The sequence below is a fragment of the Mesoplodon densirostris genome, chromosome 2 (assembly GCF_025265405.1).
Source record: "Mesoplodon densirostris isolate mMesDen1 chromosome 2, mMesDen1 primary haplotype, whole genome shotgun sequence".
Taxonomy (NCBI): Eukaryota; Metazoa; Chordata; class Mammalia; order Artiodactyla; family Ziphiidae; genus Mesoplodon; species Mesoplodon densirostris.
In genome coordinates, this window is record NC_082662.1 from 134,437,243 (window position 1) to 134,464,138 (window position 26,896).

Genomic DNA, 26,896 nt, shown 5'->3' on the forward strand with positions numbered 1-26,896 from the left:
CCCCATTTACAGCTTCAGCAGGCAGAAGTTGTGACAGTGAACCTATGGACAGCACACCTCATTTCCAAGCTGTCATTTTCCATTAGGTTCCTGTTTTCCCAGACCCCTATTTACAGCTTCAACAGGCAGAAGCTCTGACACGGAGCCTATGGAGAACTCAGCTCCTTCCCAAGCTGTGATTTTGCATTAGGTTCCTGTTTTCTCTAGCCCCCCCATTTACGGCTTCAGAAGGCAGAAGCTCTGACACTGAACCTATGGACTATACACCTGTTTCACAGGCTTTCAATTTACATTTGGCTCTTGTTTTCCTCAGCCCCCCATTTCCTGCTTCAGCAGGCAGGAGCTCGTACAATGAACCTATGGACAACACACCTCCTTCCCAGGCTGTCATTTTCCATCTAGTTGCTGTTTTCCCCAGCCGCCCATTTAAGGCTTCGGCAGGCAGAAGCTCTGACACTGGAACTGTGGATAACACACCTCCTTCCCAGGCTGTCATTTTTCCATTCAGCTCCCGTTTTCCGCAGCCCCCCATTTACAGCTTCAGCAGGAAGAAGCTCAGATACTGAACCTATGGAGAACACACCTCTTCCCAGGCTGTCACTTTCCATTTGGCTACTGTTTTCCCAGCCCCCCATTTACAGCTTCAGCAGGCAGAAGCTCTGACCATGAACATACAGACAACACACCTGCTTCCAGGCCGTCATTTTCCATTCAGCTCCAGTTTTCCCAGTCCCCCATTTAAGGCTTAAGCAGGCAGAAGCTTTGACACTGAACCTATAGATAACACACCTCCTTCCCAGGCTGTCATTTTCCATTCGGCTCTTGTTTTCCGAATGCCTCATTTACAGCTGCAAAAGGCAGAAGCTCTGACACTGAAACTATGAACACCACACCTCCTTCACAGGCTGTCATTTTCTCTTCGGCCCCTGTTTTCCCCTGGCCCCCATTTAGGCTTCAGCAGGCAGAAGCTCTGACATTAAACCTATGGAAAACACACCTCCTTTGGAGGCTGTCATTTTCCATTGGGCTCCTGTTTTATCCAGCCCCCCATTTCCAGCTTCAGGAGGCAGAAACTCTGACACTGAACTTATGGACACCACACCCCCTTCCCAGGCTGTCATTTTCTATTCGGCTCCTATTTTCCCCAGCCCTCTATTTACAGCTTCAGCAGGCAGAAGCTCTGACACTGAAGCGATGGACAACACACATCCTTCCCAGGTGGTCATTTTCCATTTGGCTCCTGATCACCCCTGCCCCCCCATTTACGGCTTCAGCAGGCAGAAGCTCTGACACTGAACCTATGGACAACACACTTCCTTCTCAGGCTGTCTTCTTACATTGGTCTCCTGTTTCTGCCAGGCCCCCATTTCCAGCTTCAGCAGGCAGAAGCTCTGACACTGAACTTACGGAAACACACCTCCTTCCCAGGCTGTCATTTTCCATCTAGATCCTCTTTTCCCCAGCCACCCATCTAGGGCTTCAGCAGGCAGAAGCTCTGACACTGAACTTATGGACAACACACCTCATTCCCAAGCTGTCATTTTCCATTAGGATCCTGTTTTCCCCAGTTGCTCATTTACGGCTTCAGGAGGCAGAAACTCTGACACTGAACTTATGGACACCACACGCCCTTCCCAGGCTGTCATTTTCTATTCGGCTCCTATTTTCCCCAGCCCTCTATTTACAGCTTCAGCAGGCCGAAGCTTTGACACTGAAGCTATAGACAACACACTTCCTTCCAAGGCGGCCATTTTCCATTTGGCTCCTGATCACCCCTGCCCCCCATTTACGGCTTCAGCAGGCAAAAGCTCTGACACTGAACCTATGGACGACACACCTCCTTCTCAGGCTGTCTTCTTACATTGGTCTCCTGTTTCCGCCAGCCCACCTTTTCCGCGTCCAGCAGGCTGAAGCTCTGACAATGAACCTGTGGACACCAAACCTCCTTCACAGGATCTCATTTTCCATTCGTCTCTTGTTTTCCACAGACCCCCATTTACGGCTTCAGCAGGCAGAAGCTCTGAAAGGAACCAATGGACAACACACCTCCTTCCCAAGCAGTCATTTGCCATTAGGTTCCTGTTTTCTCAAGCCCCCATTTACGGCTTCAGCAGGCAGAAGCTCTGACACTGAACCTATGGAAAACACACCTCTTATGCAGGCTTTCAATTTCCATTTGGCTCCTGTTTTCCCCAGCCCCCCATTTGTGGCTTCAGCAGGCAGAAGCTCAGTGAACCTATGGACAACACACTTCTTTCCAGGCTCTCATTTTCCACTCGGCTCCTGTTTCCACAATCCCCCCATTTCTGAGTTCAGCAAGCAGAAGCTCAGACACTGAAATTATGGACAACAAACCTCCTTCCCAGGCTGTCATTTTCCATTCGGCTCCTGTTTTCCCAGCCCCACATTTACGGCTTCAGCAGGAAAAGCTCTCACAAAGAACCTATAGACAACATACCTCCTTCACATGTTGTCATTTTTCATTCCACTTCTGTTTTCTCAGTCCCCCATTTATGCCTTCAGCCAACAGCTTTGACACTGAACCTATGGAAAACACACCTCCTTCCCAGGATGTCATTTTCATTCAGCTCCTGTTTTCCCCAGTCCCCCATTTATGGCTCCGAGGGCAGTAGCTGTGACACTGAACCTATGGACACCACACCTCCTTCCAGGCTGTCATTTTTCTTTCGGCTCCTGTTTTCCCCAGCCCCCCATTTACCGCTTCAGCAGGCAGAAGTTCTGACACTGAACCTATGGACAACACATCTCACCTCCTAGTCAGGCTATCATTTTCCAATCGTCTCCTGTTTTCACCAGACCCACCTTTAAGGATTCAGTAGGCAGAAGCTCTGACACTGAACCTACGGAAAACACACCTCCTTCCCAGGCTGTCATTTTCCATCCGGCTCCTCTTTTCCCCAGCCACCCATTTAGGGCTTCAGAACGCAGAAGTGCTGACACTGAAACTATGGACAACACACCTCATTCCCAAGCTGTCATTTTCCATTAGGGTCCAGTTTTCCCCAGCTGCCCATTTACGGCTTCGGCAGGCAGAAGCTCTGACACTGAAACTGTGGACAATACACCCCCTTCCCAGGCTATCAGTTACCACTCGGTTTTGTTTTCCCCAACGCCGATTTACGGCTTCAGCAGGCAGAAGCTCCCACACTGAACCTATGGACAACACACCTCCTTCCCAAGCTGTCTTCTTATATTGGGCTCCTGTTTTCCTCTGCGCCCCATTTAGGGCTTCAGCAGGCACAGGCTCTCACACTGAACCTATGGACAACACACCTCTTTCCCAGGCTTTCAATTTCCATTTGGCTCCTGATCACCCCTGCCCCCCATTTACGGCTTCAGCATGCAGAAGCTGTGACACTGAACCTATAGACACCAAACCTCCTTCCCAGGCTGTCATTTTCCATTAAGGCCTTGCTTTCCCCAGCCCCCCAATTTACGGCTTCAGCAGGCAAAAGCTCTGACACTGAACCTATGGACAATACACCTCATTCTCAGGTTGTCTTCTTCCATTGGTCTCCTGTTTCCTCCAGCCCCCCATTTCCGGCTTCAGCAGGCAGAAGTTCTGACACTGAACCTACGGACAATACACCTACATCCTAGGCTGTCATTTTGCATTCGGCACCTGCTTTCCCAGCCCCACATTTACGGCTTCAGCAGGCAGAAGCTCTGACACTGAACCTATGGAAACCACACCTCCTTCACAGGATGTAATTTTCTATTCGGCTCCTATTTTCCCCAGCCCTCTATATACAGCTTCAGCAGGCAGAAGCTTTGACACTGAACCTATGGACACCACACCTCCTTCCCAGGATGTCATTTTCATTCAGCTCCTGTTTTCCCCAGTCCCCCATTTATGGCTCCGAGGGCAGTAGCTGTGACACTGAACCTATGGACACCACACCTCCTTCCAGGCTGTCATTTTCCATCTAGTTCCTGTTTTCCCCAGCCGCCCATTTAAGGCTTCGGCAGGCAGAAGCTCTGACACTGAAACTGTGGATAACACACCTCCTTCCCAGGCTATCATTTACCACTCGGTTTCTGTTTTCCCCAACGCCGACTTACGGCTTCAGCAGGCAGAAGCTCCCACACTGAACTATGGACAACACACCTCATTCCCAAGTTGTTATTTTCCGTTAGGTCACAGTTTTCCCCAGCCCCCCATTTACGGCTTCAGCAGGCATAAGGTCTGATACTGAACCTATGGACAACACACCTCCTCCCCAGGCTGTCTTCTTACATTGGGCTCCTGTTTTCCACAGCCCCCCATTTAGGGCTACAGCAGGCAGAAGCTCTGACACTGAACCTATGGACAACACACTGCCTTCCCAGGCTGTCATTTTCATTGGGCTCCTGTTTTCCCCAGCCCCCCAATTCCAACTTCAGGAGGCAGATACTCTGACACTGAACTTAGGCACACCACACTGCCTTCCCAGGCTGTCATTTTCGATTCGGCTCCTGCTTCCCCCAGCCCTCTATTGACGGCTTGAGCAGGTAGAAGTTCTGACGCTGAACCTACAGACAACACACATCCTTCCCAGGCTGTCATTTTCCATTCGGCTCCCGTTTTCCGCAGCCCCCCATTTACAGCTTCAGCAGGAAGAAGCTCAGATACTGAACCTATGGAGAACACACCTCTTCCCAGGCTGCCACTTTCCATTCGGCTACTGTTTTCCCAGCCACCCATTTACAGCTTCAGCAGGCAGAAGCTCTGACCATGAAACTACGGAAAACACACCTGCTTCCAGGCTGTCATTTTCCATTTGGTTCCAGTTGTCCCAGTCCCCCATTTAAGGATTCAGCAGGCAGAAGCTTTGACACTGAACCTATAGGCAACAAACCTCCTTCCCAGGCTGTCATTTTCCATTCGGCTCCTCTTTAGCCCAGCCACCCATTTAGGGCTTCAGCAGGCAGAAGCTTTGACACTGAACCTATAGATAACACACCTCCTTCCCAGGCTATCAGTTACCACTCGGTTTTGTTTTCCCCAACGCCGATTTACGGCTTCAGCAGGCAGAAGCTCCCACACTGAACCTATGGACAACACACCTCCTTCCCAAGCTGTCTTCTTATATTGGGCTCCTGTTTTCCTCAGCGCCCCATTTAGGGCTTCAGCAGGCACAGGCTCTCACACTGAACCTATGGACAACACACCTCTTTCCCAGGCTTTCAATTTCCATTTGGCTCCTGATCACCCCTGCCCCCCATTTACGGCTTCAGCATGCAGAAGCTGTGACACTGAACCTATAGACACCAAACCTCCTTCCCAGGCTGTCATTTTCCATTAAGGCCCTGCTTTCCCCAGCCCCCCAATTTACGGCTTCAGCAGGCAAAAGCTCTGACACTGAACCTATGGACAATACACCTCATTCTCAGGTTGTCTTCTTCCATTGGTCTCCTGTTTCCTCCAGCCCCCCATTTCCGGCTTCAGCAGGCAGAAGTTCTGACACTGAACCTACGGACAATACACCTACATCCTAGGCTGTCATTTTGCATTCGGCACCTGCTTTCCCAGCCCCACATTTACGGCTTCAGCAGGCAGAAGCTCTGAAACGGAACCTATGGACCACACACCTCCTTCCCTAGCAGTCATTTGCTATTATGTTCCTCTTTTCTCTAGCCCCCATTTATGGCTTCAGCGGTCAGAACCTCGACACGGAACCTATGCACAACACACCTCCTTCCTAGGGTGTCATGTTCCACTAGGCTCTTGTTTTCACCAGCCCCGCATTTATGGCTTCAGGAGGCAGAAGCTCTGACAGTGAATCTATGGACAACACACCTCCTTCAAAGGCTGTCGTTGTCCATTTGGCTCCTGTTTTCCCCAGTCTCCCATTTATGGTGTCAGCAGGCATGAGCTCTGAAACTGAACCTATGAACACCACAACTCCTCCACAGGCTGTCAGCTTCCAGTCGGCTCCTGTTTGTCCCAGCGCCCCATTTATGTCTTCAACAGGCAGAAGCTCTGACACTGAAACTACGGACAACACACCTCCTTCCCAGGCTGTCACTTAACCTTCGGCTCCTGTTTTCCTAAGCCCCCCATTTACAGCTTCAGCAGGCTGAAGCTCTGACACTGAACCTATGGACAACACACCTCCCTCCCAGGATGTCATCTTCCTTTTGGCTCCTGTTTTCCCACTCCCCACATTTATGGCTTCAGCAGGCAGAAGCTCCGACACTGAATCTATGACTATCAGCCCTCCCTCATGGCTGTCATTTTCCCTTAGGCTCCTGATTTCCCCAGGCCCCCATTTATGGCTTTAGTGGGCAGAACCTCTGACACTGAACCTATGAACAACACAGCTCCTTCCCAGGCTGTCATGTTCCACTCAGCTCCTGTTCTCACCAGCCCCACGTTTAAGGCTTCAGGAGGCAGAAGCTCTGACACTAACCCTATGGACAACATACCTCCTTCCCAGGTTGTCATTTTTCATTCGACTCCTGTTTTCTTAGTCCCCCATTTATGCCTTCAGCCAACAGAAGCTTTGACACTGAACCTGTGGACACCACACCTCCTTCCCAGGATGTCATTTTCATTCAGCTCCTGTTTTCCCCAGTCCCCCATTTATGGCTCCGAGGGCAGTAGCTGTGACACTGAACCTATGGACACCACACCTCATTCGCAAGCTGTCATTTTCCAGTCGGCTCCTGTTTTCACCAGACCCACCTTTAAGGATTCAGTAGGCAGAAGCTCTGACACTGAACCTACGGAAAACACACCTCCTTCCCAGGCTGTCATTTTCCATCTAGTTCCTGTCTTCCCCAGCCGCCCATTTAAGGCTTCGGCAGGCAGAAGCTCTGACACTGAAACTGTGGATAACACACCTCCTTCCCAGGCTATCATTTACCACTCGGTTTCTGTTTTCCCCAACGCTGACTTACGGCTTTAGCAGGCAGAAGCTCCCACACTGAACCTATGGACAACACACCTCATTCCCAAGCTGTTATTTTCCATTCGGTTACGGTTTACCCCAGCCCCCCATTTACGGCTTCAGCAGGCATAAGGTCTGATACTGAACCTATGGACAACACACCTCCTTCCCAGGCTGTCTTCTTACATTGGGCTCTTGTTTTCCACAGCCCCCCATTTATGGCTTCAGCAGGCAGAAACTTTGACACGGAACCTATGGACACCACACCTCCTTCCCAGGATGTCATTTTCATTCAGCTCCTGTTTTCGCCAGCCCCCCAATCATAGCTCAGAGGGCAGTAGCTGTGACACTGATGCTATGGACACCACACCTCCTTCCAGTCTGTCATTTTCCACTCGGCTCCTATTTTCATCAGCCCCTCACTTACGGATTCACTATGCAGAAGCTCTGACACTGAACCTATGAAAAACAGACCTCCTTCTCAGGCTGTCATTTTCCATTTGGCTTCTGTATTCCCCAGGCCCCCATTTACGGCTTCAACAAGCAGAAGCTCTGACACTGAACCTATGGACACCACACCTCCTTCCCAGGCTGTCATTTTCCATTTGATGTTTGTTTTCCCCAGCCCCCCATTTACAGCTTCAGCAGGCAGAAGTTGTGACAGTGAACCTATGGACAGCACACCTCATTTCCAAGCTGTCATTTTCCATTAGGTTCCTGTTTTCCCAGACCCCTATTTACAGCTTCAACAGGCAGAAGCTCTGACACGGAGCCTATGGAGAACTCAGCTCCTTCCCAAGCTGTGATTTTGCATTAGGTTCCTGTTTTCTCTAGCCCCCCCATTTACGGCTTCAGAAGGCAGAAGCTCTGACACTGAACCTATAGACTATACACCTGTTTCACAGGCTTTCAATTTACATTTGGCTCTTGTTTTCCTCAGCCCCCCATTTCCTGCTTCAGCAGGCAGGAGCTCGAACAATGAACCTATGGACAACACACCTCCTTCCCAGGCTGTCATTTTCCATCTAGTTCCTGTTTTCCCCAGCCGCCCATTTAAGGCTTCGGCAGGCAGAAGCTCTGACACTGGAACTGTGGATAACACACCTCCTTCCCAGGCTGTCATTTTTCCATTCAGCTCCCGTTTTCCGCAGCCCCCCATTTACAGCTTCAGCAGGAAGAAGCTCAGATACTGAACCTATGGAGAACACACCTCTTCCCAGGCTGTCACTTTCCATTTGGCTACTGTTTTCCCAGCCCCCCATTTACAGCTTCAGCAGGCAGAAGCTCTGACCATGAACATACAGACAACACACCTGCTTCCAGGCCGTCATTTTCCATTCAGCTCCAGTTTTCCCAGTCCCCCATTTAAGGCTTAAGCAGGCAGAAGCTTTGACACTGAACCTATAGATAACACACCTCCTTCCCAGGCTGTCATTTTCCATTCGGCTCTTGTTTTCCGAATGCCTCATTTACAGCTGCAAAAGGCAGAAGCTCTGACACTGAAACTATGAACACCACACCTCCTTCACAGGCTGTCATTTTCTCTTCGGCCCCTGTTTTCCCCTGGCCCCCATTTAGGCTTCAGCAGGCAGAAGCTCTGACATTAAACCTATGGAAAACACACCTCCTTTGGAGGCTGTCATTTTCCATTGGGCTCCTGTTTTATCCAGCCCCCCATTTCCAGCTTCAGGAGGCAGAAACTCTGACACTGAACTTATGGACACCACACCCCCTTCCCAGGCTGTCATTTTCTATTCGGCTCCTTTTTTCCCCAGCCCTCTATTTACAGCTTCAGCAGGCAGAAGCTCTGACACTGAAGCGATGGACAACACACATCCTTCCCAGGTGGTCATTTTCCATTTGGCTCCTGATCACCCCTGCCCCCCCATTTACGGCTTCAGCAGGCAGAAGCTCTGACACTGAACCTATGGACAACACACTTCCTTCTCAGGCTGTCTTCTTACATTGGTCTCCTGTTTCTGCCAGGCCCCCATTTCCAGCTTCAGCAGGCAGAAGCTCTGACACTGAACTTACGGAAACACACCTCCTTCCCAGGCTGTCATTTTCCATCTAGATCCTCTTTTCCCCAGCCACCCATCTAGGGCTTCAGCAGGCAGAAGCTCTGACACTGAACTTATGGACAACACACCTCATTCCCAAGCTGTCATTTTCCATTAGGATCCTGTTTTCCCCAGTTGCTCATTTACGGCTTCAGGAGGCAGAAACTCTGACACTGAACTTATGGACACCACACGCCCTTCCCAGGCTGTCATTTTCTATTCGGCTCCTATTTTCCCCAGCCCTCTATTTACAGCTTCAGCAGGCCGAAGCTTTGACACTGAAGCTATAGACAACACACTTCCTTCCAAGGCGGCCATTTTCCATTTGGCTCCTGATCACCCCTGCCCCCCATTTACGGCTTCAGCAGGCAAAAGCTCTGACACTGAACCTATGGACGACACACCTCCTTCTCAGGCTGTCTTCTTACATTGGTCTCCTGTTTCCGCCAGCCCACCTTTTCCGCGTCCAGCAGGCTGAAGCTCTGACAATTAACCTGTGGACACCAAACCTCCTTCACAGGATCTCATTTTCCATTCGTCTCTTGTTTTCCACAGACCCCCATTTACGGCTTCAGCAGGCAGAAGCTCTGAAAGGAACCAATGGACAACACACCTCCTTCCCAAGCAGTCATTTGCCATTAGGTTCCTGTTTTCTCAAGCCCCCATTTACGGCTTCAGCAGGCAGAAGCTCTGACACTGAACCTATGGAAAACACACCTCTTATGCAGGCTTTCAATTTCCATTTGGCTCCTGTTTTCCCCAGCCCCCCATTTGTGGCTTCAGCAGGCAGAAGCTCAGTGAACCTATGGACAACACACTTCTTTCCAGGCTCTCATTTTCCACTCGGCTCCTGTTTCCACAATCCCCCCATTTCTGAGTTCAGCAAGCAGAAGCTCAGACACTGAAATTATGGACAACAAACCTCCTTCCCAGGCTGTCATTTTCCATTCGGCTCCTGTTTTCCCAGCCCCACATTTACGGCTTCAGCAGGAAAAGCTCTCACAAAGAACCTATAGACAACATACTTCCTTCCCATGTTGTCATTTTTCATTCGACTCCTGTTTTCTCAGTCCCCCGTTTATGCCTTCAGCCAACAGCTTTGACACTGAACCTATGGAAAACACACCTCCTTCCCAGGATGTCATTTTCATTCAGCTCCTGTTTTCCCCAGTCCCCCATTTATGGCTCCGAGGGCAGTAGCTGTGACACTGAACCTATGGACACCACACCTCCTTCCAGGCTGTCATTTTTCTTTCGGCTCCTGTTTTCCCCAGCCCCCCATTTACCGCTTCAGCAGGCAGAAGTTCTGACACTGAACCTATGGACAACACATCTCACCTCCTAGTCAGGCTATCATTTTCCAATCGTCTCCTGTTTTCACCAGACCCACCTTTAAGGATTCAGTAGGCAGAAGCTCTGACACTGAACCTACGGAAAACACACCTCCTTCCCAGGCTGTCATTTTCCATCCGGCTCCTCTTTTCCCCAGCCACCCATTTAGGGCTTCAGAACGCAGAAGTGCTGACACTGAAACTATGGACAACACACCTCATTCCCAAGCTGTCATTTTCCATTAGGGTCCAGTTTTCCCCAGCTGCCCATTTACGGCTTCGGCAGGCAGAAGCTCTGACACTGAAACTGTGGACAATACACCCCCTTCCCAGGCTATCAGTTACCACTCGGTTTTGTTTTCCCCAACGCCGATTTACGGCTTCAGCAGGCAGAAGCTCCCACACTGAACCTATGGACAACACACCTCCTTCCCAAGCTGTCTTCTTATATTGGGCTCCTGTTTTCCTCTGCGCCCCATTTAGGGCTTCAGCAGGCACAGGCTCTCACACTGAACCTATGGACAACACACCTCTTTCCCAGGCTTTCAATTTCCATTTGGCTCCTGATCACCCCTGCCCCCCATTTACGGCTTCAGCATGCAGAAGCTGTGACACTGAACCTATAGACACCAAACCTCCTTCCCAGGCTGTCATTTTCCATTAAGGCCTTGCTTTCCCCAGCCCCCCAATTTACGGCTTCAGCAGGCAAAAGCTCTGACACTGAACCTATGGACAATACACCTCATTCTCAGGTTGTCTTCTTCCATTGGTCTCCTGTTTCCTCCAGCCCCCCATTTCCGGCTTCAGCAGGCAGAAGTTCTGACACTGAACCTACGGACAATACACCTACATCCTAGGCTGTCATTTTGCATTCGGCACCTGCTTTCCCAGCCCCACATTTACGGCTTCAGCAGGCAGAAGCTCTGACACTGAACCTATGGAAACCACACCTCTTTCACAGGATGTAATTTTCTATTCGGCTCCTATTTTCCCCAGCCCTCTATATACAGCTTCAGCAGGCAGAAGCTTTGACACTGAACCTATGGACACCACACCTCCTTCCCAGGATGTCATTTTCATTCAGCTCCTGTTTTCCCCAGTCCCCCACATATGGCTCCGAGGGCAGTAGCTGTGACACTGAACCTATGGACACCACACCTCCTTCCAGGCTGTCATTTTCCATCTAGTTCCTGTTTTCCCCAGCCGCCCATTTAAGGCTTCGGCAGGCAGAAGCTCTGACACTGAAACTGTGGATAACACACCTCCTTCCCAGGCTATCATTTACCACTCGGTTTCTGTTTTCCCCAACGCCGACTTACGGCTTCAGCAGGCAGAAGCTCCCACACTGAACTATGGACAACACACCTCATTCCCAAGTTGTTATTTTCCGTTAGGTCACAGTTTTCCCCAGCCCCCCATTTACGGCTTCAGCAGGCATAAGGTCTGATACTGAACCTATGGACAACACACCTCCTCCCCAGGCTGTCTTCTTACATTGGGCTCCTGTTTTCCACAGCCCCCCATTTAGGGCTACAGCAGGCAGAAGCTCTGACACTGAACCTATGGACAACACACTGCCTTCCCAGGCTGTCATTTTCATTGGGCTCCTGTTTTCCCCAGCCCCCCAATTCCAACTTCAGGAGGCAGATACTCTGACACTGAACTTAGGCACACCACACTGCCTTCCCAGGCTGTCATTTTCGATTCGGCTCCTGCTTCCCCCAGCCCTCTATTGACGGCTTGAGCAGGTAGAAGTTCTGACGCTGAACCTACAGACAACACACATCCTTCCCAGGCTGTCATTTTCCATTCGGCTCCCGTTTTCCGCAGCCCCCCATTTACAGCTTCAGCAGGAAGAAGCTCAGATACTGAACCTATGGAGAACACACCTCTTCCCAGGCTGCCACTTTCCATTCGGCTACTGTTTTCCCAGCCACCCATTTACAGCTTCAGCAGGCAGAAGCTCTGACCATGAAACTACGGAAAACACACCTGCTTCCAGGCTGTCATTTTCCATTTGGTTCCAGTTGTCCCAGTCCCCCATTTAAGGATTAAGCAGGCAGAAGCTTTGACACTGAACCTATAGGCAACAAACCTCCTTCCCACGCTGTCATTTTCCATTCGGCTCCTCTTTAGCCCAGCCACCCATTTAGGGCTTCAGCAGGCAGAAGCTTTGACACTGAACCTATAGATAACACACCTCCTTCCCAGGCTATCAGTTACCACTCGGTTTTGTTTTCCCCAACGCCGATTTACGGCTTCAGCAGGCAGAAGCTCCCACACTGAACCTATGGACAACACACCTCCTTCCCAAGCTGTCTTCTTATATTGGGCTCCTGTTTTCCTCAGCGCCCCATTTAGGGCTTCAGCAGGCACAGGCTCTCACACTGAACCTATGGACAACACACCTCTTTCCCAGGCTTTCAATTTCCATTTGGCTCCTGATCACCCCTGCCCCCCATTTACGGCTTCAGCATGCAGAAGCTGTGACACTGAACCTATAGACACCAAACCTCCTTCCCAGGCTGTCATTTTCCATTAAGGCCCTGCTTTCCCCAGCCCCCCAATTTACGGCTTCAGCAGGCAAAAGCTCTGACACTGAACCTATGGACAATACACCTCATTCTCAGGTTGTCTTCTTCCATTGGTCTCCTGTTTCCTCCAGCCCCCCATTTCCGGCTTCAGCAGGCAGAAGTTCTGACACTGAACCTACGGACAATACACCTACATCCTAGGCTGTCATTTTGCATTCGGCACCTGCTTTCCCAGCCCCACATTTACGGCTTCAGCAGGCAGAAGCTCTGACACTGAACCTATGGAAACCACACCTCCTTCACAGGATGTAATTTTCTATTCATCTCTTGTTTTCCCCAGACCCCCATTTACGGCTCCAGCAGGCAGAAGCTCTGAAACGGAACCTATGGACCACACACCTCCTTCCCTAGCAGTCATTTGCTATTATGTTCCTCTTTTCTCTAGCCCCCATTTATGGCTTCAGCGGTCAGAACCTCGACACGGAACCTATGCACAACACACCTCCTTCCTAGGGTGTCATGTTCCACTAGGCTCTTGTTTTCACCAGCCCCGCATTTATGGCTTCAGGAGGCAGAAGCTCTGACAGTGAATCTATGGACAACACACCTCCTTCAAAGGCTGTCGTTGTCCATTTGGCTCCTGTTTTCCCCAGTCTCCCATTTATGGTGTCAGCAGGCATGAGCTCTGAAACTGAACCTATGAACACCACAACTCCTCCACAGGCTGTCAGCTTCCAGTCGGCTCCTGTTTGTCCCAGCGCCCCATTTATGTCTTCAACAGGCAGAAGCTCTGACACTGAAACTACGGACAACACACCTCCTTCCCAGGCTGTCACTTAACCTTCGGCTCCTGTTTTCCTAAGCCCCCCATTTACAGCTTCAGCAGGCTGAAGCTCTGACACTGAACCTATGGACAACACACTTGCTTCCTCGCTGTCATTTTTCATTCGGCTCCTGTTTTCCCCAGACCAACATTTCCGGCTTTAGCAGGTAACGCTCTGACACTGAACCTATGGACAACACACCTCCTTCCCAAGTTGTCTTCTTATATTGGGCTCCTGTTTTCCACCGTCCCCCATTTAGGGCTACAGCAGGCAGAAGCTCTGACACTGAACCTATGGACAACACACTGCCTTCCCAGGCTGTCATTTTCATTGGGCTCCTGTTTTCCCCAGCCCCCCAATTCCAACTTCAGGAGGCAGATACTCTGACACTGAACTTAGGCACACCACACTGCCTTCCCAGGCTGTCATTTTCGATTCGGCTCCTGCTTCCCCCAGCCCTCTATTGACGGCTTGAGCAGGTAGAAGTTCTGACGCTGAACCTACAGACAACACACATCCTTCCCAGGCTGTCATTTTCCATTCGGCTCCCGTTTTCCGCAGCCCCCCATTTACAGCTTCAGCAGGAAGAAACTCAGATACTGAACCTATGGAGAACACACCTCTTCCCAGGCTGCCACTTTCCATTCGGCTACTGTTTTCCCAGCCACCCATTTACAGCTTCAGCAGGCAGAAGCTCTGACCATGAAACTACGGAAAACACACCTGCTTCCAGGCTGTCATTTTCCATTTGGTTCCAGTTGTCCCAGTCCCCCATTTAAGGATTAAGCAGGCAGAAGCTTTGACACTGAACCTATAGGCAACAAACCTCCTTCCCAGGCTGTCATTTTCCATTCGGCTCCTCTTTAGCCCAGCCACCCATTTAGGGCTTCAGCAGGCAGAAGCTTTGACACTGAACCTATAGATAACACACCTCCTTCCCAGGCTATCAGTTACCACTCGGTTTTGTTTTCCCCAACGCCGATTTACGGCTTCAGCAGGCAGAAGCTCCCACACTGAACCTATGGACAACACACCTCCTTCCCAAGCTGTCTTCTTATATTGGGCTCCTGTTTTCCTCAGCGCCCCATTTAGGGCTTCAGCAGGCACAGGCTCTCACACTGAACCTATGGACAACACACCTCTTTCCCAGGCTTTCAATTTCCATTTGGCTCCTGATCACCCCTGCCCCCCATTTACGGCTTCAGCATGCAGAAGCTGTGACACTGAACCTATAGACACCAAACCTCCTTCCCAGGCTGTCATTTTCCATTAAGGCCCTGCTTTCCCCAGCCCCCCAATTTACGGCTTCAGCAGGCAAAAGCTCTGACACTGAACCTATGGACAATACACCTCATTCTCAGGTTGTCTTCTTCCATTGGTCTCCTGTTTCCTCCAGCCCCCCATTTCCGGCTTCAGCAGGCAGAAGTTCTGACACTGAACCTACGGACAATACACCTACATCCTAGGCTGTCATTTTGCATTCGGCACCTGCTTTCCCAGCCCCACATTTACGGCTTCAGCAGGCAGAAGCTCTGAAACGGAACCTATGGACCACACACCTCCTTCCCTAGCAGTCATTTGCTATTATGTTCCTCTTTTCTCTAGCCCCCATTTATGGCTTCAGCGGTCAGAACCTCGACACGGAACCTATGCACAACACACCTCCTTCCTAGGGTGTCATGTTCCACTAGGCTCTTGTTTTCACCAGCCCCGCATTTATGGCTTCAGGAGGCAGAAGCTCTGACAGTGAATCTATGGACAACACACCTCCTTCAAAGGCTGTCGTTGTCCATTTGGCTCCTGTTTTCCCCAGTCTCCCATTTATGGTGTCAGCAGGCATGAGCTCTGAAACTGAACCTATGAACACCACAACTCCTCCACAGGCTGTCAGCTTCCAGTCGGCTCCTGTTTGTCCCAGCGCCCCATTTATGTCTTCAACAGGCAGAAGCTCTGACACTGAAACTACGGACAACACACCTCCTTCCCAGGCTGTCATTTTTCATTCGGCTCCCGTTTTCCGCAGCCCCCCATTTATAGCTTCAGCAGGAAGAAGCTCAGATACTGAACCTATGGAGAACACACCTCTTCCCAGGCTGCCACTTTCCATTCGGCTACTGTTTTCCCAGCCACCCATTTACAGCTTCAGCAGGCAGAAGCTCTGACCATGAAACTACGGAAAACACACCTGCTTCCAGGCTGTCATTTTCCATCTAGATCCTCTTTTCCCCAGCCACCCATCTAGGGCTTCAGCAGGCAGAAGCTCTGACACTGAACTTATGGACAACACACCTCATTCCCAAGCTGTCATTTTCCATTAGGATCCTGTTTTCCCCAGTTGCTCATTTACGGCTTCAGGAGGCAGAAACTCTGACACTGAACTTATGGACACCACACGCCCTTCCCAGGCTGTCATTTTCTATTCGGCTCCTATTTTCCCCAGCCCTCTATTTACAGCTTCAGCAGGCCGAAGCTTTGACACTGAAGCTATAGACAACACACTTCCTTCCAAGGCGGCCATTTTCCATTTGGCTCCTGATCACCCCTGCCCCCCATTTACGGCTTCAGCAGGCAAAAGCTCTGACACTGAACCTATGGACGACACACCTCCTTCTCAGGCTGTCTTCTTACATTGGTCTCCTGTTTCCGCCAGCCCCCCTTTTCCGCGTCCAGCAGGCTGAAGCTCTGACAATGAACCTGTGGACACCAAACCTCCTTCACAGGATCTCATTTTCCATTCGTCTCTTGTTTTCCACAGACCCCCATTTACGGCTTCAGCAGGCAGAAGCTCTGAAAGGAACCAATGGACAACACACCTCCTTCCCAAGCAGTCATTTGCCATTAGGTTCCTGTTTTCTCAAGCCCCCATTTACGGCTTCAGCAGGCAGAAGCTCTGACACTGAACCTATGGAAAACACACCTCTTACGCAGGCTTTCAATTTCCATTTGGCTCCTGTTTTCCCCAGCCCCCCATTTGTGGCTTCAGCAGGCAGAAGCTCAGTGAACCTATGGACAACACACTTCTTTCCAGGCTCTCATTTTCCACTCGGCTCCTGTTTCCACAATCCCCCCATTTCTGAGTTCAGCAAGCAGAAGCTCAGACACTGAAATTATGGACAACAAACCTCCTTCCCAGGCTGTCATTTTCCATTCGGCTCCTGTTTTCCCAGTCCCCCATTTACAGCTTCAGCAGGCAGAAGCTCTGACACTGAACCTACGGAAAACACACCTCCTAGCCAGGCTATCATTTTCCAATCGTCTCCTGTTTTCACCAGACCCACCTTTAAGGATTCAGTGGGCTGAAGCTCTGACACTGAACCTATGGACAACACACCTCATTCCCAAGTTGTTATTTTCCATTAGGTCACAGTTTTCCCCAGCCCCCCATTTACGGCTTCAGCAGGCATAAGGTCTGATACTGAACCTATGGACAACACACCTCCTTCCCAGGCTGTCTTCTTACATTGGGCTCCTGTTTTCCCCAGCCCCCCATTTCCAACTTCAGGAGGCAGAAACTCTGACACTGAACTTATGCACACAAAACCGCCTTCCCAGGCTGTCATTTTCAATTCGGCTACTGCTTCCCCCAGCCCTCTATTTACAGCTTCAGAAGGCAGAAGTTCTGACGCTGAACCTACAGACAACACACATCCTTCCCAGGCTGTCATTTTCCATTCGGCTCCCGTTTTCCGCAGCCCCCCATTTACAGCTTCAGCAGGAAGAAGCTCAGATACTGAACCTATGGAGAACACACCTCTTGCAGGCTGTCACTTTCCATTCGGCTACTGTTTTCCCAGCCCCGCATTTATGGCTTCAGCAGGCAGAAGCTCTGACCATGAACCTATGGACAACACACCTGCCTCCAGGCTGTCATTTTCCATTCGGCTCGTTTTCCCAGTCCCCCATTTAAGGCTTAAGCAGGCAGAAGCTTTGACACTGAACCTATAGATAACACACCTCCTTCCCAGGTTGTCATTTTCCATTCGGCTCTTGTTTTCCCAATGCCCCATTTACAGCTGTAAAAGGCAGAAGCTCTGACACTGAACCTATGAACACCACACCTCCTTCCCAGGCTGTCATTTTCCATCTAGATCCTCTTTTCCCCAGCCACCTATTTAGGGCTTCAGCTGGCAGAAGCTCTGACACTGAACTTATGGACAACACACCTCATTCCCAAGCTGTCATTTTCCAGTCGGCTCCTGTTTTCCCCAGTTGCCCATTGACGGCTTCAGGAGGCAGAAAGTCTGACACTGAACTTATGGACACCACACCCCCTTCCCAGGCTGTCATTTTCTATTCGGCTCCTATTTTCCCCAGCCCTCTATATACAGCTTCAGCAGGCAGAAGCTTTGACACTGAACCTATGGACACCACACCTCCTTCCCAGGATGTCATTTTCATTCAGCTCCTGTTTTCCCCAGTCCCCCATTTATGGCTCCGAGGGCAGTAGCTGTGACACTGAACCTATGGACACCACACCTCCTTCCAGGCTGTCATTTTCCATCTAGTTCCTGTTTTCCCCAGCCGCCCATTTAAGGCTTCGGCAGGCAGAAGCTCTGACACTGAAACTGTGGATAACACACCTCCTTCCCAGGCTATCATTTACCACTCGGTTTCTGTTTTCCCCAACGCCGACTTACGGCTTCAGCAGGCAGAAGCTCCCACACTGAACCTATGGACAACACACCTCATTCACAAGTTGTTATTTTCCGTTAGGTCACAGTTTTCCCCAGCCCCCCATTTACGGCTTCAGCAGGCATAAGGTCTGATACTGAACCTATGGACAACACACCTCCTCCCCAGGCTGTCTTCTTACATTGGGCTCCTGTTTTCCACAGCCCCCCATTTAGGGCTACAGCAGGCAGAAGCTCTGACACTGAACCTATGGACAACACACTGCCTTCCCAGGCTGTCATTTTCACTGGGCTCCTGTTTTCCCCAGCCCCCCAATTCCAACTTCAGGAGGCAGATACTCTGACACTGAACTTAGGCACACCACACTGCCTTCCCAGGCTGTCATTTTCGATTCGGCTCCTGCTTCCCCCAGCCCTCTACTGACGGCTTGAGCAGGGAGAAGTTCTGACGCTGAACCTACAGACAACACACATCCTTCCCAGGCTGTCATTTTCCATTCGGCTCCCGTTTTCCGCAGCCCCCCATTTACAGCTTCAGCAGGAAGAAGCTCAGATACTGAACCTATGGAGAACACACCTCTTCCCTGGCTGCCACTTTCCATTCGGCTACTGTTTTCCCAGCCACCCATTTACAGCTTCAGCAGGCAGAAGCTCTGACCATGAAACTACGGAAAACACACCTGCTTCCAGGCTGTCATTTTCCATTTGGTTCCAGTTGTCCCAGTCCCCCATTTAAGGATTAAGCAGGCAGAAGCTTTGACACTGAACCTATAGGCAACAAACCTCCTTCCCAGGCTGTCATTTTCCATTCGGCTCCTCTTTAGCCCAGCCACCCATTTAGGGCTTCAGCAGGCAGAAGCTTTGACACTGAACCTATAGATAACACACCTCCTTCCCAGCCTATCAGTTACCACTCGGTTTTGTTTTCCCCAACGCCGATTTACGGCTTCAGCAGGCAGAAGCTCCCACACTGAACCTATGGACAACACACCTCCTTCCCAAGCTGTCTTCTTATATTGGGCTCCTGTTTTCCTCAGCGCCCCATTTAGGGCTTCAGCAGGCACAGGCTCTCACACTGAACCTATGGACAACACACCTCTTTCCCAGGCTTTCAATTTCCATTTGGCTCCTGATCACCCCTGCCCCCCATTTACGGCTTCAGCATGCAGAAGCTGTGACACTGAACCTATAGACACCAAACCTCCTTCCCAGGCTGTCATTTTCCATTAAGGCCCTGCTTTCCCCAGCCCCCCAATTTACGGCTTCAGCAGGCAAAAGCTCTGACACTGAACCTATGGACAATACACCTCATTCTCAGGTTGTCTTCTTCCATTGGTCTCCTGTTTCCTCCAGCCCCCCATTTCCGGCTTCAGCAGGCAGAAGTTCTGACACTGAACCTACGGACAATACACCTACATCCTAGGCTGTCATTTTGCATTCGGCACCTGCTTTCCCAGCCCCACATTTACGGCTTCAGCAGGCAGAAGCTCTGACACTGAACCTATGGAAACCACACCTCCTTCACAGGATGTAATTTTCTATTCATCTCTTGTTTTCCCCAGACCCCCATTTACGGCTCCAGCAGGCAGAAGCTCTGAAACGGAACCTATGGACCACACACCTCCTTCCCTAGCAGTCATTTGCTATTATGTTCCTCTTTTCTCTAGCCCCCATTTATGGCTTCAGCGGTCAGAACCTCGACACGGAACCTATGCACAACACACCTCCTTCCTAGGGTGTCATGTTCCACTAGGTTCTTGTTTTCACCAGCCCCGCATTTATGGCTTCAGGAGGCAGAAGCTCTGACAGTGAATCTATGGACAACACACCTCCTTCAAAGGCTGTCGTTGTCCATTTGGCTCCTGTTTTCCCCAGTCTCCCATTTATGGTGTCAGCAGGCATGAGCTCTGAAACTGAACCTATGAACACCACAACTCCTCCACAGGCTGTCAGCTTCCAGTCGGCTCCTGTTTGTCCCAGCGCCCCATTTATGTCTTCAACAGGCAGAAGCTCTGACACTGAAACTACGGACAACACACCTCCTTCCCAGGCTGTCACTTAACCTTCGGCTCCTGTTTTCCTAAGCCCCCCATTTACAGCTTCAGCAGGCTGAAGCTCTGACACTGAACCTATGGACAACACACTTGCTTCCTCGCTGTCATTTTTCATTCGGCTCCTGTTTTCCCCAGACCAACATTTCCGGCTTTAGCAGGTAACGCTCTGACACTGAACCTATGGACAACACACCTCCCTCCCAGGATGTCATCTTCCTTTTGGCTCCTGTTTTCCCACTCCCCACATTTATGGCTTCAGCAGGCAGAAGCTCCGACACTGAATCTATGACTATCAGCCCTCCCTCATGGCTGTCATTTTCCCTTAGGCTCCTGATTTCCCCAGGCCCCCATTTATGGCTTTAGTGGGCAGAACCTCTGACACTGAACCTATGAACAACACAGCTCCTTCCCAGGCTGTCATGTTCCACTCAGCTCCTGTTCTCACCAGCCCCACGTTTAAGGCTTCAGGAGGCAGAAGCTCTGACACTAACCCTATGGACAACATACCTCCTTCCCAGGTTGTCATTTTTCATTCGACTCCTGTTTTCTTAGTCCCCCATTTATGCCTTCAGCCAACAGAAGCTTTGACACTGAACCTGTGGACACCACACCTCCTTCCCAGGATGTCATTTTCATTCAGCTCCTGTTTTCCCCAGTCCCCCATTTATGGCTCCGAGGGCAGTAGCTGTGACACTGAACCTATGGACACCACACCTCATTCGCAAGCTGTCATTTTCCAGTCGGCTCCTGTTTTCACCAGACCCACCTTTAAGGATTCAGTAGGCAGAAGCTCTGACACTGAACCTACGGAAAACACACCTCCTTCCCAGGCTGTCATTTTCCATCTAGTTCCTGTCTTCCCCAGCCGCCCATTTAAGGCTTCGGCAGGCAGAAGCTCTGACACTGAAACTGTGGATAACACACCTCCTTCCCAGGCTATCATTTACCACTCGGTTTCTGTTTTCCCCAACGCTGACTTACGGCTTCAGCAGGCAGAAGCTCCCACACTGAACCTATGGACAACACACCTCATTCCCAAGCTGTTATTTTCCATTCGGTTACTGTTTACCCCAGCCCCCCATTTACGGCTTCAGCAGGCATAAGGTCTGATACTGAACCCATGGACAACACACCTCCTTCCCAGGCTGTCTTCTTACATTGGGCTCTTGTTTTCCACAGCCCCCCATTTATGGCTTCAGCAGGCAGAAACTTTGACACGGAACCTATGGACACCACACCTCCTTCCCAGGATGTCATTTTCATTCAGCTCCTGTTTTCGCCAGCCCCCCAATCATAGCTCAGAGGGCAGTAGCTGTGACACTGATGCTATGGACACCACACCTCCTTCCAGTCTGTCATTTTCCACTCGGCTCCTATTTTCATCAGCCCCTCACTTACGGATTCACTATGCAGAAGCTCTGACACTGAACCTATGAAAAACAGACCTCCTTCTCAGGCTGTCATTTTCCATTTGGCTTCTGTATTCCCCAGGCCCCCATTTACGGCTTCAACAAGCAGAAGCTCTGACACTGAACCTATGGACACCACACCTCCTTCCCAGGCTGTCATTTTCCATTTGATGTTTGTTTTCCCCAGCCCCCCATTTACAGCTTCAGCAGGCAGAAGTTGTGACAGTGAACCTATGGACAGCACATCTCATTTCCAAGCTGTCATTTTCCATTAGGTTCCTGTTTTCCCAGACCCCTATTTACAGCTTCAACAGGCAGAAGCTCTGACACGGAGCCTATGGAGAACTCAGCTCCTTCCCAAGCTGTGATTTTGCATTAGGTTCCTGTTTTCTCTAGCCCCCCCATTTACGGCTTCAGCAGGCAGAAGCTCTGACACTGAACCTATGGACTATACACCTGTTTCACAGGCTTTCAATTTACATTTGGCTCTTGTTTTCCTCAGCCCCCCATTTCCTGCTTCAGCAGGCAGGAGCTCGTACACTGAACCTATGGACAACACACCTCCTTCCCAGGCTGTCATTTTCCATCTAGTTCCTGTTTTCCCCAGCCGCCCATTTAAGGCTTCGGCAGGCAGAAGCTCTGACACTGGAACTGTGGATAACACACCTCCTTCCCAGGCTATCATTTACCACTCGGTTTCTGTTTTCCCCAACGCTGACTTACGGCTTCAGCAGGCAGAAGCTCCCACACTGAACCTATGGACAACACACCTCATTCCCAAGCTGTTATTTTCCATTAGGTTACTGTTTACCCCAGCCCCCCATTTACGACTTCAACAGGCATAAGGTCTGATACTGAACCTATGGACAACACACTGCCTTCCCAGGCTGTCATTTTCATTGGGCTCCTGTTTTCCCCAGCCCCCCATTTCCAACTTCAGGAGGCAGAAACTCTGACACTGAACTTAGGCACACCACACCACCTTCCCAGGCTGTCATTTTCGATTCGGCTCCTGCTTCCCCCAACCCTCTATTTACGGCTTCAGCAGGCAGAAGTTCTGACGCTGAACCTAGAGACACCACACATCCTTCCCAGGCTGTCATTTTTCCATTCAGCTCCCGTTTTCCGCAGCCCCCCATTTACAGCTTCAGCAGGAAGAAGCTCAGATACTGAACCTATGGAGAACACACCTCTTCCCAGGCTGTCACTTTCCATTTGGCTACTGTTTTCCCAGTCCCCCATTTACAGCTTCGGCAGGCAGAAGCTCTGACCATGAACATACAGACAACACACCTGCTTCCAGGCTGTCATTTTCCATTCAGCTCCAGTTTTCCCAGTCCCCCATTTAAGGCTTAAGCAGGCAGAAGCTTTGACACTGAACCTATAGATAACACACCTCCTTCCCAGGCTGTCATTTTCCATTCGGCTCTTGTTTTCCGAATGCCTCATTTACAGCTGCAAAAGGCAGAAGCTCTGACACTGAAACTATGAACACCACACCTCCTTCACAGGCTGTCATTTTCTCTTCGGCCCCTGTTTTCCCCTGGCCCCCATTTAGGCTTCAGCAGGCAGAAGCTCTGACATTAAACCTATGGAAAACACACCTCCTTTGGAGGCTGTCATTTTCCATTGGGCTCCTGTTTTATCCAGCCCCCCATTTCCAGCTTCAGGAGGCAGAAACTCTGACACTGAACTTATGGACACCACACCCCCTTCCCAGGCTGTCATTTTCTATTCGGCTCCTATTTTCCCCAGCCCTCTATTTACAGCTTCAGCAGGCAGAAGCTCTGACACTGAAGCGATGGACAACACACATCCTTCCCAGGTGGTCATTTTCCATTTGGCTCCTGATCACCCCTGCCCCCCCATTTACGGCTTCAGCAGGCAGAAGCTCTGACACTGAACCTATGGACAACACACTTCCTTCTCAGGCTGTCTTCTTACATTGGTCTCCTGTTTCTGCCAGGCCCCCATTTCCAGCTTCAGCAGGCAGAAGCTCTGACACTGAACTTACGGAAACACACCTCCTTCCCAGGCTGTCATTTTATATTCGGCTCCTATTTTCCCCAGCCCTCTATATACAGCTTCAGCAGGCAGAAGCTCTGACACTGAAGCGATGGACAACACACATCCTTCCCAGGTGGTCATTTTCCATTTGGCTCCTGATCACCCCTGCCCCCCCATTTACGGCTTCAGCAGGCAGAAGCTCTGACACTGAACCTATGGACAACACACTTCCTTCTCAGGCTGTCTTCTTACATTGGTCTCCTGTTTCTGCCAGGCCCCCATTTCCAGCTCCAGCAGGCAGAAGCTCTGACACTGAACTTACGGAAACACACCTCCTTCCCAGGCTGTCATTTTCCATCTAGATCCTCTTTTCCCCAGCCACCCATCTAGGGCTTCAGCAGGCAGAAGCTCTGACACTGAACTTATGGACAACACACCTCATTCCCAAGCTGTCATTTTCCATTAGGATCCTGTTTTCCCCAGTTGCTCATTTACGGCTTCAGGAGGCAGAAACTCTGACACTGAACTTATGGACACCACACGCCCTTCCCAGGCTGTCATTTTCTATTCGGCTCCTATTTTCCCCAGCCCTCTATTTACAGCTTCAGCAGGCCGAAGCTTTGACACTGAAGCTATAGACAACACACTTCCTTCCAAGGCGGCCATTTTCCATTTGGCTCCTGATCACCCCTGCCCCCCATTTACGGCTTCAGCAGGCAAAAGCTCTGACACTGAACCTATGGACGACACACCTCCTTCTCAGGCTGTCTTCTTACATTGGTCTTCTGTTTCCGCCAGCCCACCTTTTCCGCGTCCAGCAGGCTGAAGCTCTGACAATGAACCTGTGGACACCAAACCTCCTTCACAGGATCTCATTTTCCATTCGTCTCTTGTTTTCCACAGACCCCCATTTACGGCTTCAGCAGGCAGAAGCTCTGAAAGGAACCAATGGACAACACACCTCCTTCCCAAGCAGTCATTTGCCATTAGGTTCCTGTTTTATCAAGCCCCCATTTACGGCTTCAGCAGGCAGAAGCTCTGACACTGAACCTATGGAAAACACACCTCTTATGCAGGCTTTCAATTTCCATTTGGCTCCTGTTTTCCCCAGCCCCCCATTTGTGGCTTCAGCAGGCAGAAGCTCAGTGAACCTATGGACAACACACTTCTTTCCAGGCTCTCATTTTCCACTCGGCTCCTGTTTCCACAATCCCCCCATTTCTGAGTTCAGCAAGCAGAAGCTCAGACACTGAAATTATGGACAACAAACCTCCTTCCCAGGCTGTCATTTTCCATTCGGCTCCTGTTTTCCCAGCCCCACATTTACGGCTTCAGCAGGAAAAGCTCTCACAAAGAACCTATAGACAACATACCTCCTTCCCATGTTGTCATTTTTCATTCGACTCCTGTTTTCTCAGTCCCCCATTTATGCCTTCAGCCAACAGCTTTGACACTGAACCTATGGAAAACACACCTCCTTCCCAGGATGTCATTTTCATTCAGCTCCTGTTTTCCCCAGTCCCCCATTTATGGCTCCGAGGGCAGTAGCTGTGACACTGAACCTATGGACACCACACCTCCTTCCCAGGCTGTCATTTTCCATTTGATGTTTGTTTTCCCCAGCCCCCCATTTACAGCTTCAGCAGGCAGAAGTTGTGACAGTGAACCTATGGACAGCACACCTCATTTCCAAGCTGTCATTTTCCATTAGGTTCCTGTTTTCCCAGACCCCTATTTACAGCTTCAACAGGCAGAAGCTCTGACACGGAGCCTATGGAGAACTCAGCTCCTTCCCAAGCTGTGATTTTGCATTAGGTTCCTGTTTTCTCTAGCCCCCCCATTTACGGCTTCAGCAGGCAGAAGCTCTGACACTGAACCTATGGACTATACACCTGTTTCACAGGCTTTCAATTTACATTTGGCTCTTGTTTTCCTCAGCCCCCCATTTCCTACTTCAGCAGGCAGGAGCTCGTACACTGAACCTATGGACAACACACCTCCTTCCCAGGCTGTCATTTTCCATCTAGTTCCTGTTTTCCCCAGCCGCCCATTTAAGGCTTCGGCAGGCAGAAGCTCTGACACTGGAACTGTGGATAACACACCTCCTTCCCAGGCTATCATTTACCACTCGGTTTCTGTTTTCCCCAACGCTGACTTACGGCTTCAGCAGGCAGAAGCTCCCACACTGAACCTATGGACAACACACCTCATTCCCAAGCTGTTATTTTCCATTAGGTTACTGTTTACCCCAGCCCCCCATTTACGACTTCAACAGGCATAAGGTCTGATACTGAACCTATGGACAACACACTGCCTTCCCAGGCTGTCATTTTCATTGGGCTCCTGTTTTCCCCAGCCCCCCATTTCCAACTTCAGGAGGCAGAAACTCTGACACTGAACTTAGGCACACCACACCACCTTCCCAGGCTGTCATTTTCGATTCGGCTCCTGCTTCCCCCAACCCTCTATTTACGGCTTCAGCAGGCAGAAGTTCTGACGCTGAACCTAGAGACACCACACATCCTTCCCAGGCTGTCATTTTTCCATTCAGCTCCCGTTTTCCGCAGCCCCCCATTTACAGCTTCAGCAGGAAGAAGCTCAGATACTGAACCTATGGAGAACACACCTCTTCCCAGGCTGTCACTTTCCATTTGGCTACTGTTTTCCCAGTCCCCCATTTACAGCTTCGGCAGGCAGAAGCTCTGACCATGAACATACAGACAACACACCTGCTTCCAGGCTGTCATTTTCCATTCAGCTCCAGTTTTCCCAGTCCCCCATTTAAGGCTTAAGCAGGCAGAAGCTTTGACACTGAACCTATAGATAACACACCTCCTTCCCAGGCTGTCATTTTCCATTCGGCTCTTGTTTTCCGAATGCCTCATTTACAGCTGCAAAAGGCAGAAGCTCTGACACTGAAACTATGAACACCACACCTCCTTCACAGGCTGTCATTTTCTCTTCGGCCCCTGTTTTCCCCTGGCCCCCATTTAGGCTTCAGCAGGCAGAAGCTCTGACATTAAACCTATGGAAAACACACCTCCTTTGGAGGCTGTCATTTTCCATTGGGCTCCTGTTTTATCCAGCCCCCCATTTCCAGCTTCAGGAGGCAGAAACTCTGACACTGAACTTATGGACACCACACCCCCTTCC